We start from the raw sequence: 13,090 nt of genomic DNA, 5'->3' as shown, positions 1-13,090 counted from the left end.
TAGAAATCTAGTAAAATTCTCAAACATTATTTAAATAAAAAGAAATTATTTAGTGTACTAAAACCATTATTATAAAAAAAGAATTAGATTTTATCAGCAACTGATAGCAAAAAACAAGAGGTCAAAAGTAAGTATTGTAGTTCCTGTTATTTATGTATGTTGTTTATTTATTGTTATGAAATTAAATAAAGTATAAAAATTAGTAAGTTGATAATATTGCTTTTGTCATGTTTATTTCAAATAATAAATCTAGTGAATGAAATTATACAAAATTTGACAAGAACTTTCCTAAAAGTATGTAGTTTCAAAAAATATAACATTTAATTAAAATTTTTTATACTATTTGTAATAAAAATTTGTTATTTATTGTAGTTATTTGCTGTTAGACTATAATGTTCACCCACAAGATAATTCTGTTGAGTATAAAAATACTGTTTATCATCCTAAACTTTTCATATTTCATTTGTATGATATCAAGAACCTCTAAAATGCTTATCAAAAATTTTTTTTAAAGATTAACATTTATTTTTTATTTCCTGTTATCTCTACTAAATCTCTAAATCAAATATTATCATTAGAGTACAGTACAATGAAATGTTTATAAAGAAATTGAAATATGTGTTTACCTTCATAAAATAGTCTTAAAATATCTTCTTTGGGTCATACTCATAATTTCAAGTCTTACTTTTGCACAACTGTTTTTTTTTATTATATTCTTTTCCTTTTCATCCTTTATATTTGATTATTGATGTATACACATCTCAGTGGATTTTTGTAAATTATATAAAGTTATGACCAGTAGTGTGTCTGCTTTATGCCTATGCCTTAATGTTTGTATTCTCTCTTTTTTTTTTATAATGCATGACCAGTGAAGAAATGAATAGAAAACTTTAAGTAATCATTAAATCTTTCAAGTACAAAATTTAATCCTTTTGCAATGGGCTTAGTATAATATGTGAGTTCTTATCATCATTTGCACATTAAGTATTTGTACTGTAACTTTTAATGCACAACATTTGGTAAAATTTCAGTAAAGATTACAAGTTTTTTGTACATGAAAAATCAGAATTTTTAGAGGGGTGGTAAATAAATTAGAGAAGACAGAATGCTATAAGAGCTATAAGAACATGACACGCATTTAAATTAAAATATGGATAATAAGCTGCATTTTTATGCTATGCTCTTTTAGTATATCATGAAACAAATGTACTTTAATTAGATTTTGAATGTCACTAAATTATTTTGATATGCATAGAAAAAGATGCCTGTGGAGAGGTGATTAAGTTTTATTTTCATGATGATAACTTGTTGAATTTAAGCTATTTAAAGCATATTTATTCTCATTGTTAAGTTCCAAAGTTACATGAATGCAGGTATATAAGGGCTATGCTGCTTATATGGATGCTTACATCACTAAAAGAATCAAAGATTCATTACTGGCAGAATAAGCATCACAGTCCTTAACAATAGTTCAAATTGAGTGAAGTAATTATGATTTTTTTTAAATCTTATTTTGGAATAAATCATCCTTTGATAACACTCTTTTCATGTCTTCTGTTAACCATTTTGCAACAGACTCGGTATAATATACACTAATTTGTCTACACATTTGCACGGGTTAACATTTTGCACTATAACTTTTGATACATTAAGTGTTTCTTCACAAAATTTGGTAAACTTTTAGTGAAGATTAGTTTTTTTTGTATGCAGAAAATCAGATGTATTAATGAAATATTTTTTTAAAGGTTTATTTGTGAGAATATCGAGTTTGTTTAGTTACCAATTCTTCATCCTAAAAATCACAAATAATATTTATGTAATCTCTAAGACCTCCTAAATACATTTCAAGTGTATATTTTCAGTAAAACTTTATATTTTAAAATATTTTCTATATTCTAACTATGTGAGGTTAATTGACTAACCTTGTAACCATCATAAAAAAAATTATAAAATAAATGTATGTTATGCTTGTTTTGATGCTAGAATTACTGCATATTATATTATATAACTACAAGTGTTTAGTCTAAGTAGCTGAAGTCTCACAACATTATAAATAATTTTTAAAAAACAAAAATAAACAAAAAATGCTTCACTGGTTGAAAAGATCCCAGGGTACAAGCCACAATGTTGGATTATAAAATGTACCCTAGGTTTTGAACATGATTACAGAAGTAGGACCAACATTGCAGTGGGAATACACCATCTATCAATCTTAACCTCCATTTGCCAGTCTCACATAAGAAATAAAATAGTAGCAATATATGTAGAAATAGAAATTAGGAGAGCGAGACACATGTGCTTAAGTTCACAACATCCCACGTCTATACCACTCTTCACTGACTGCAGACAACTGTGGGAAGGTGACAGCTCTCCAAAGTAAAGAAAAATTAATTGAAATAAAAGTAAGAATAAGAAAATAAGGTAATACCATTTTTGTTTATATATTACATATATACACCCTTTTGCAAATTAATTGAAACAAATGGTCATTTTACAATATTTTCAGCATGGTGGCCAGTGTAGGCTCGCTGGACCTTCTGATTTCCTGTAATTGTCATTTTTTCACACAGACGGCATCATTAGCTGTATTTTGCAGTGCAGTTGATCTATTTTTAGGATATATGACGAAATTTTCAGGAATATTACGTCATTCGAAATTGTGTTAGAAGGGCAAGGAAAGCAGTCAAGAAACAACTTTTACCAACTCAATGAAGAAAAAACGGTATCAATGAGTCTGAAATATAAGAACAATGGAGGAGGGTGTTATTCAGTGATGAGACTCATTTCTTTGTGCAGAGTCAAAGAAGTCTGCATGTTTGCAGATCTCCAGGTGAGAAACTTTGAGTATCTCACATCAATCAGTTTGTAAAACATCCCTTGAAGAAGATGTTTTGGGGCTTTTTCAGCTACTATGGTGTCGGAGGCTTACATATTGTCAAAGGTATGATGCGAGGACCACAGTACATCGAAGTTTTGCAGAGAAGAGCTGTTCCAGAATTGAAAAAGAGATTTCCAGATGGATCTGGCATTTTTCAGCAAGATCTGACTCCATGCTACACATTGAAACTTGTGAAGAATTTTATAACTACAACATGAATAAAGGTGCTGGACTGGCCTGGAAACTCTCTGGACTTAAATCCTATTGAAAATTTTTGGCGATTTGTAAAGAAAGACTTCGGGGAAAAGACTGTACTATGAAAGATAAGCTAATTGAGGCTATAATTGAGGTGTGGTATCGTGATCCAAAAATTAGTTAAGATTGCAGGCAACTCGTGGACTCGATGCCAAAGTGGATTAATGATCTTCTGAAAAATAAAGTCATATATTTTAATTTGTGAGTAATTTTTGGATTGTCAGAAATAAAATGGAAAAAAATCGTAATTTTCTGTCTTGTTTCAATTAATTTGCACAAGGGTGTATATATGTATTTTATTATATTGACCTTCCAGTAATGCCTAGCTAACATTACATAACTGGCATTGATGTGGTGCATGTGCATTCATGTTACTGTATCCAATAGTATAAAACTGACCTTTAGTCTTCCCTGTCTTGGATGTTCATAATATATGTATATAGATTATTACTATTTAGAAAAAAATTATGAAACTTATTTTTCTTAAAATATAGAACAGTAAATAAAGAAATAAAACAAAGAATTTGTGATAACGAGAAATGGGTATTTTAATTATCTCTTCTAGCTACAACCTTTGCACTTGATTGCTGCTGGATATAGATTGCAAAACCTTTCAAATTTTCATACATGGAGAAATGTTGTTTGCTTCTCAACCCAAACAATCTGTGTTTTACATGTATAAAATTGTTTTTTGGTTTTTACGTATACAGTCGAATAATCAACATACCATGTGACTCAGTAGAATCTGTTATTTGAATATTTACTTTTAAATTAAAAAATTAACTCGTATATAATATTAAAGTTTGAATTATCTACAATTTGATTTCATACTTATTGACCTGAATTCATAAAATAGTAGTTCAATAAAATTTTGAATGCAAGTCAGCAAATGTGATGACCCGTGACTCAACACAGAATGGTTAATGTTTACTAAAATTATTAGTTACAGCATTGTCAGGATGTATCAGAACTTTCCCCTCGTATTTACTAAATTTGTTAATTTACATTGTGTTTTGGAATATGCACATTATTTTGGTACAAGTTACAGCTTTTGCAGGAAGACAGATTTAGTTTTAAAATAGGAGTGATGTTTTGATCACCTGAGTGATGATTCTCAAGTATGCAGGTTTTAACAGTAAATAAGATTTTAGTATTTAAGCTAATATTCAACAATCTAACAATATATTTAAACTGTGGATTTGGTAGTGGTCAGTTGTGCATGTACATACCAATCTTTATGAATTGATAGATTATTTATTTATGGTTGAACAGAAAAACAAAGAGTGAATAAATATGTAATATATTATGAGAAATATTTGTGTATATTTAAGAATGTGTGGATAAAAATATTTAAAGACATATAGATGTGCCTAGGTATATTTTTAACTATGGGGTTGTTTGATTTTTCTTTTGAGTTTATGTGTTTGTTAATTGTCTCTTTCTTTTATCATTTTTTTAATAATTTCTCTAACTAATTAAGTTGAAGGCTGGTTTCTGTGTGAAACACTGAGTTAAGGTGCATAAATTGTTCATTAGTGTTTTTTTGTGATGCATATAGTGTATGCTAAATTTAGGCTTTTTAAGAGTGCCTAGCTTCTGGTGGATTACACAACTTAAAAACAAGTTTATGCAGTTTTCACTATGTGTGTTTGTTTTTTTCGTATTCATGTTAATGGAGAAACCTTGGAGGATTCAAGTGAGATTAATTTGTAAAGAATTTTGTACATATAAAACCTAAAGTAAAATATGTTTGATATTCTACACATATGAAATTTTAAAAAGCCTAACAGGCTATGTCCAGCAGTAACTGAGTACAAAGGTTGCAGCAAGAAGAGATAATTGTTTACTTTATTTCTTGATTTACTGTTCTATTTTTAACAAAAATAAGTTTAATAACATACTTCTAAATAGTAATGATCTCTCTCTATATATAATGTATAATAATTGAAATGTGACAATATATTAAGAGTACTAGTCCACTAAAACACAGTCAATACAGAGTGACTTTCTAAAGACTGAAGGTCAGTTTTATATTTATTGGTTATGTTAACATCAGTGCACATTCATCATATCAGTGCAAGTTATGTAATGTTATTCAAGCAATAATAAAAAACAAACAGTATATATATATTTAATGTTACAAGACTTAAGTTACTTAGACTAAACATTTATATTTTCTTATAATTTCTAGCATGACAAAAAGCATAATTTATATTTTTTCCCTAATTTTTCTATGCATATCAGAAGGATTTAGTGAGCTAAATACAAATTTAATTAAACAGTTTTTGTCTTATGTACTAATATGTGTTGCCTAAAATGTAGCTAATAATCCATATTTTAATGGTATGTAAGTTTCAAATATTTATTTTTATATGACATTAATAAATAAAATCTAGAACTTCTCATAGTGTGAGAATTACTGCATTTGCTCTCATGGTATCTCTTCTCTAATTTATTTATCACCCCTCCAAAAGATACAAATTTTAGTTTTAATTATTTATTAAAATATCATCATCACTCAGCAGAAGTAACTGAAATGTAAAAATAGAAAACTTTTGAAGGTTATTTAAGTTAAAAAATTATAATTTTTCATGAGATATGCTTGCAAGTAATCTGTGCATTATGTAAAGAGATACCATAATGTGAATTGCATGTTTGCTATGCAGTTTACAACATCACAGTTCAAAGGGCAACAAAGCAATAAAATTTACATGGGATGGACAAAACAGTACACCCCCTGAAAATGCTATTAATTTCTTATATCTTTTAGTAGATAATAGAAAAATATGAAAAAACTATATGTTTTTATAATGCACTTTATAAACTCTTTTTATATATGATTTCAAATCCTAATTGCAACACTGGCTTTCATGATTTCAGCTACATTTTCTCATAAAAAGTGTTGTGCACATGCTCTAATATCTTCAATCTTCTTATTCCAAATTGCTGACAAAATAAGTAGCTTTAAACTTGTGACAGTATACATCTGTTTACAACACTATGTAACAAGATTTTTACTTTTTCTTGTTCCTGGGCAGAAAGTGTTATTTCCCAATTGCTTATGCCTGAAGTAAATGGAAAGGATTTATTTCTCACTTCAAACTTTGTTTTTGTGACCTGGGTAATGAAATTATCAAATTTACCCACTTTCCAGAACATTCCAGGTGGATTCAGTGCTGAGAAGCTGATAGAGAATGTTCTCAATCTTACAAGAATTTTCAATAACTTTCTAGAATGTTGTAGAATTTACAAGAATTTTCTAGAATGTTGAAGAACTTATGAGACTTTTCAAGAACTTTTTAGAATTTTCTAGAACTTTCCATACTAATATATATGCAGAGGCTCACCACTTATGTTTAGTTCTAGCTGCCTAAGGGAATGCATAGACCTATCTAATTTTATCAGAGATGGCATCAAGAAGCTGCAAGCATTCTCCAGATGCATTCTGCTATGTAAGTGGCCAATTTATCATGACAGGAGTGAAAAAGTACTCTGTGACAGCATCTGCTGAAATGTGTGAAGCCAACAAGGCATATTTTGGCATGCCTGTCAGATATCATGACAAACCCTGGCAACTCATTTTACCTGCGAGCACTGTAAAAACTCTCTAGAAGGTAAGATAGACATTTTTGGTTGCTTGAGTAGCAAGATTTCATATTATACAAATTTTAGACCATTTATAATTTAAATATCTTTTAATTTATGTTTTTAATTTCCAATAATATAGAAAAAAATATCACAAAATATTTTGCATGAACCTCCTACAGATTAATTGTGGATGATATAAATTTATTCTTCATAATAACAATTTTATTTTGCTCTTTTGCAGGATGGTACGGAGGGGAAATGAGAGCCATGAAGTTTGCTATTCCAAGAATTTGGTGTGAACCCACTCACCACTCAAGCAATTGCTACTTCTGCATGGTGGACCCTTCCAAATGTTGGGCTGGCAAGAATGCATCTACTATCATGTTTCCAGATTTTCCATCATCCATCACCCTAGTGCCATGCTGCTCTGAGCTCCCTGTACCCACTCTGCCAGAGAGAAAGCAGCCATCTTCAGAAGAGAGCAGCAAATCAGAAGATGTTGAAGATCCAGATTACAATTTCAGAGGTGCAGCTGGTGAGAGAAACCCATACTACCCCAACCAAAGAGACCTCAATGACTTGATCAGAGATTTTGGCACATTAAAGTGAATGTCGAGCTTTTTACATCTAGGCTCAAGGAGCGGGATTTTTCAAAATTCTTCACTTGTCAAGATGAGCTCTACTTCTGCCACAATGTATCTGGTTTGTGCGAGGCAATTGGAATTGTCTGTAATATGAACGAGTGGCGTCTCTTCATTGATAGCTTATCCAGAAGCCTTAAAACTATGCTGTTCCATGACGGAATAAGTATTCATCTGTTTCCCTGGCTCATTCGGTACACCTCAAAGAGCAAGCAAGTGTTTCCACCAAGATATATTGGACTTTGAATGCTGCTACCAAGGAGTGTGTAATGAAAACATGATGGGAGACTATATTTGGGGGCTGATAATGTGAAAGTGATTTACATTACATTTGCAAATCTTGAAAAACTACTAACTTCTAAACATTTTTATTTGTTTTTGTATAACTTTCGTATAAATACATGTAAATCTTGATTCATGTGTTGTTTTATTCAACCTTGTATAAATAAAAATGTGCCTGTTGTTACTTAGAAAATAGGTTAATTTCTAAATTTCATTATCCAGGTCACAAAAGCAAAGTTCGTAGGAAATAATGGCCATTTTCTGTAGTTTTACAACATAAGCAATTAAGAAATGACACATACTGTCCAGGAACAAAATTTGTGTTACATAGTGTAATAAGATATAAATATCTTATTACCTTCTGAACTGTGTCTATTTACTGTTTCAGTAGTATAAGTTATAAGTCACTTGGGTAATGTGTAGCTCCCATTACACTATAGAATTAAGTTATGCCCAATCTGCTCTTAGCTGTTTGCAATGCATGCCTCATGAAATTTTTTATTATATTATTATCATTGTTAATTTTACCTAATCTATTCTTAATGAACCTAAAGAGGTGACTATTTTTACATTTTAGTTACTTTTATAGTAAGTAGTAAAGAATAAACATTAAAAACAAGGAATAAATTAAGTACTTAATCTTCTTTCCCTACTGTTGATTATTAATGAGAGTTAACCCTACATATTTTTTATACTAGTTGTATTAGTGCAATAAGTAATTAGCCAAAGAACATAGACTATTAATATACAAAAAGCAGACAATTTCCCCAAATTATGTGACAAGGGCCATTACAAATTAACCAAGTTAGTCATTAATTTTCATATGGAAATAAACCTTATATTCTGAGAGGAATTGATGATATTCTGTTCAGAACACAATGTTATAAAATATATCATTTGGTAGATGAAAACATGACTTTTTATTGGATTTATTTAAATATAAGAGTAAACTATTAACATATCCTGAAAGAGAGGATATGATAGGTGGGTGTGGCATTTTATAGCACTGTAACCAAACAAAATTGAAGGTTATAAAATTTATGGTTTATCTGATCAATGTCATTATTAGAGTGAGTAATTTACATTCGATTTCCTGGTTTTGGTAGTTGGTGGATAAAAGGGAAATATGAAGATATGTTGAGAAAATGTGTGATGTGAATCACTTGAGGGGTAATTCAAAATAAAAAAAATAGTCACATAAAATTAAGACAGATTTGGACATCAGTTTTTCTCTCTAGTACCTAATACCCCTGTTTTTCCCTGATTTGTTTTGTCACACTTACCACAGTTCCCCAGTGCATTTTGTGGGTGATGCTCATTCCATTCATTTCTCTGTTATGGGATTGAAAACTTCTACCCAGCATTAGTCTTATTAGTGATATTTGAGTTATGTTGAATCCTGTAGATACTCATCTATTGTGTTTTGAGCTCCTATGGTCACACTTATGCTGTCTACTCAAGTGACCTTCTGCTTTTACCCAGGAACTTTCTTTTTACTTCTCTTATCCTCCTCTTTTCAGTGCTCTTGTTTCATTTTTTCTTTTGCTCTTTCTGTGTCCAACATTTCTTTGAGACTGTGTCCCTTACATCTTCCACCAATTTTTTACTCTCATATAACATCTTATTCACCAGTGGGAGGATTTTCAACTCATTATCAGCCATCTATATCTGTCTGTGTACATTGGCCTTTGCTATCTACAGGATTCATGCTATTCTTTTATTTGAATGGGTTGATGGACTGATCTCTTGACACAATCATCAGGACTCCATTACCTCCTTTCAGTCTGGAACTACAACTTTTCACTTGTACTTCCCCCTCCACCCCTTATTGGGAAGAATTCCTAATCATCTCTTTTATATTTAACACATAGATCCAGGATGAGGTTTCTCCCCATATCCACTTATTTTAACTTCTGGTACACTGTTGAGCATGATCCTGTTATTACCACTTTTAGTGGATCACTTAGTTTTATTCAAACACTTTGGCTTTCCTACATTAACCACTATGTGTAATCCAATACAGAATCATTTGCTTGCAAAATCTGTGTCCAGTGGGGGATTCTTTCTTCAGGACTCTATTCATTATTGCCTAGCCAACTCTCAGTTTCATGCTTCCTCTCTTCTGACCATCTTTTCTTCATCCTCCAGTCTTGGCTGCAACTGCTTTTCACCTAGTCTTGTCATAATGCTCACCCACCTTTTTGGCCTTACTTATAGATACTCATTTTCATTTCTTGCTGGTTTAAATTTGGTTTTCTTCCATCTGTCAACCAAGCTCCCTTTTCCCTTATCAGTTATATACACTATTACATCTTCTGCCCCTTTTCCATCAATGGGTTTGACATTTCATTTTTCATGTCTGATTTAGTTTGGTCCTTGCCTATGGAACCAGACTTAACCATCTGGTAATTCTTTTCTTTTTTGGGTACCATACTACTTGGTTCCTATCCACATTAGGGTAAGGTATGGCTTTTTGCATTGGCCCATCTGTAACCACTTCACCTACAAACAACTCGATATCTCCCTTCGATTTTTCATGTTCTCTTCAGAAATATTTATTTTCTTCTCACTTGTGGCTACAGTTGTTCTTTTTATATCAGCATCTTGTCCTATACTCTTTCCATTACCCACTTATTCTTTTTTCTCCTGCTCAGTCCTGCCTCCTTTGTCTTCAGCCACTTGGTGAGGAGATCTCTGCACTTTGCCTCTCTCCAATTTTCTCTGTTTCACTCTTATATGCTTATTAGGACCTGGACAGATGTTTCTGCCTATTTATGTCATTTGTTGCTTTTTTGCTCATACCTTTCACTTTCAGAGTTTCATGTTTCATTCTTCAGCTCCTGGAATTTCTTTTCATCCAGGGACAAATTCCATTCTGTTTTTATTAATATGTTCCACCACATTCTTTTATTTGTTTTTCCTTTTTAGAAGTTGTTGCTCACAAATGGTCTGTATTTCATCAAGTCTTATTTTCTCACTGCTTGTTTCTTGCTGCTTCTAGGCAAGATCATTTATGCTGGTATGTGGATTATCTTGCATAAATTCATCACCTACCCACTCCCCCGTCAAGCTTTCTTGTCTCCATGGGGTTACTACCTGCATGTTTGCTGTCATACAATACACTCACTCTCATTGTGATGTTGAATACATTCTTTTATTTATGATATTTGCTTTGAGGATCCTGACAGAATGCTGTTGGTTCCTCTCAGGGTACACTTATTTACTAAAGTACTGCATCAAACCAGGACAAGAGAAAGCATTCATAGCATCAACCCTGGTTTCATGTGTGTCAGCTGTTGAGATGTGGTATTCTACATGATCATTTGATTTATCCCTGTGGTTTATTTTGATATCTGTTTCCTATTCAGTCCTAACTATACCTATTCCATGTACTTTAATGGCAAAAAATCATCATCATGATGTACTCTGACTGCTTCACTGGCTCGTACTTGCTGGCTTTTGAAAATAGGTTTGCACAAATACTTTTTGTACTGTCTTCAGTGAAAGACTTTTCTGGCAGGTGTCTCATGGAGAGCCAAGGGCTGAACAATGCCAATTGGTGGTATGTGGAGCTATGGTAATGCTGCCACTGCAGCAAAGATCATCCCTTTTATAAATGTACTTATAACATGCCAGTATACAGTACCTCACTGCTGCTTGGATGCTAGTTCATGGGTTGTCTGATATTGGGTTGGAAAAGGACCATTCAGCATTCTCTCACATATGTGATTGGTAAGGATCTCCTAGAACTGTTGATTGTATAAGAAATTCCAAATGCTGCCTCATTTTCAACTGCAGTTGATCCACCATGTATGCATTGTTCTATCTTACCATTTCCCAGATGCTGATTCTTGGGTGATTTAGTGTTGGATTGGCATAGACCAGCCATCATGCATCATTACACATTATTGGTAGAAATCTTCCTCTTATCACAGATTAGACAAAAATTCTGAATATTGACCTGCTAAATAGCCACAATCATCTCCTCTGCAGTTGAGTATAGGTGTGCACTTTTTAATAAATCATGCCTTCCTCCTGTAGCAGAGCACTATCCTGATGAATCATTGCATGTACTAACATTAATAATATATGGCATATATTTTGTATTTTCCTCTTGCAGCTGGTGTCAGTCCAAGAGTGTGGTAGTAGGTTTGAGAACAACTTGCTCTAATAAACCCTTCTCCTGCAGCTGGTGTTGCTCCAAGAAATCCAACAGTAGAGTTGAGGTGAACACTTAGTATAGCTTGAACAAACCCAACCATGGTACATATAATAGCTCTTTTATCTCTTTTTTTTTTTTTTGTGCATCAGTAGTCAGAGGGCCATTTTCTTATCCCACCCATACTCATGACACATGAGAATTGTTTGTCTCTTCCTTTCTTTGAAGATGGGTGATGAGTATACCTTGGACGAGATGAGATTCTGTCTCCTATCTGTCTGCCTCGATGAAACACCTGCAATTAGATGCCACACCCCATGGGTTTCCTTTGTGTACTTTTCAATAGGAGCTCAGCTAGGCAACTTTCACACTGTTTCTTCCATCATATCAGTGTGAAATTCTAGCTTTCTACATGAGAGGCATGTCTAACCTTGAAAGTTAACATTTTCCTTACCTGAAAATGTATTTCTAATAGATACTTGCTCGCATTCTTCCAGTCCCTCCTTTCCACTTTTGGTGCATGGTAGTTTTTTCTTTGACTAATACAATGAAGATGATGAGTAGAAAAGCATGGAACAGTGTTTTCCAACCTGAGTAGTAACACTTACTAGTGGGCATTTTTAAAATTCAAGGTGAAAGTAAACTTCAAAGCAGTGGCAAGAGGCAGACAGAAAAGTTTCGAGGGTGTCAAAATTATATTTGTTAAAATTAAACCATAAGAAACTGGATTTTTCTTTCACTGGTTTAAGCAAAAATGACTGAGTTGTTGTGTTTGTGACAAGCAGTACCTAACCCAATGCTTCTTGTCTTTTCATTGAGCATATCTCTTTTGGTGGGATTTTCAATACTTTTATTAAAAAGTTATTTGAAGGTAACACTAGAGCTTGTTATTTATCTTAGAGGGTGCTGTGGCAAAAAATGTTGGGAAACTGGCATAAAATTTGTCAGTGTGCAGGGAAGTTATGCTCCACTTCTATTGCTAGGGGGCATTTGCTGTGTAATGATGTCATTATGCAGGAGGACAATTCACAAGAAGTCTTATGAGTTTAGGAGAGAGCTCTCTAAAAACTAGTGGCATGCAAATTTCTATGGTAAACATGTGGGGACAGTAGCTTTTTATGTTTGGAGACAAGTATCTGTTGGACATAAATTTTCAGGAAAGTCAAGCCTTAAGCTTAAGACTGGAAAAATTCTTTCTTGTTAAGGAGAGGGTATCTTACTGTCAGAGTTCTGGTGTAATGTGTTAATCCAGTGTATCCTTTACAGTTTTACATATATTAGCAATAT

At 32.5% G+C, this 13,090-nt stretch overlaps 1 protein-coding gene across 5 annotated transcripts in view; it reads left to right on the top strand.

Moving 5' to 3' along the window:
- Window positions 1-13,090, top strand: part of LOC143252923 (kinesin heavy chain-like) — a 101,537-nt gene that overhangs the window by 31,591 nt on the left and 56,856 nt on the right. The window lies entirely within an intron of this gene.

The sequence above is a fragment of the Tachypleus tridentatus genome, chromosome 6 (assembly GCF_004210375.1).
Source record: "Tachypleus tridentatus isolate NWPU-2018 chromosome 6, ASM421037v1, whole genome shotgun sequence".
Classification (NCBI taxonomy): domain Eukaryota; kingdom Metazoa; phylum Arthropoda; class Merostomata; order Xiphosura; family Limulidae; genus Tachypleus; species Tachypleus tridentatus.
Note: the sequence above shows the minus strand (reverse complement) of the source record. Positions and strands in the feature narration are given on the sequence as shown.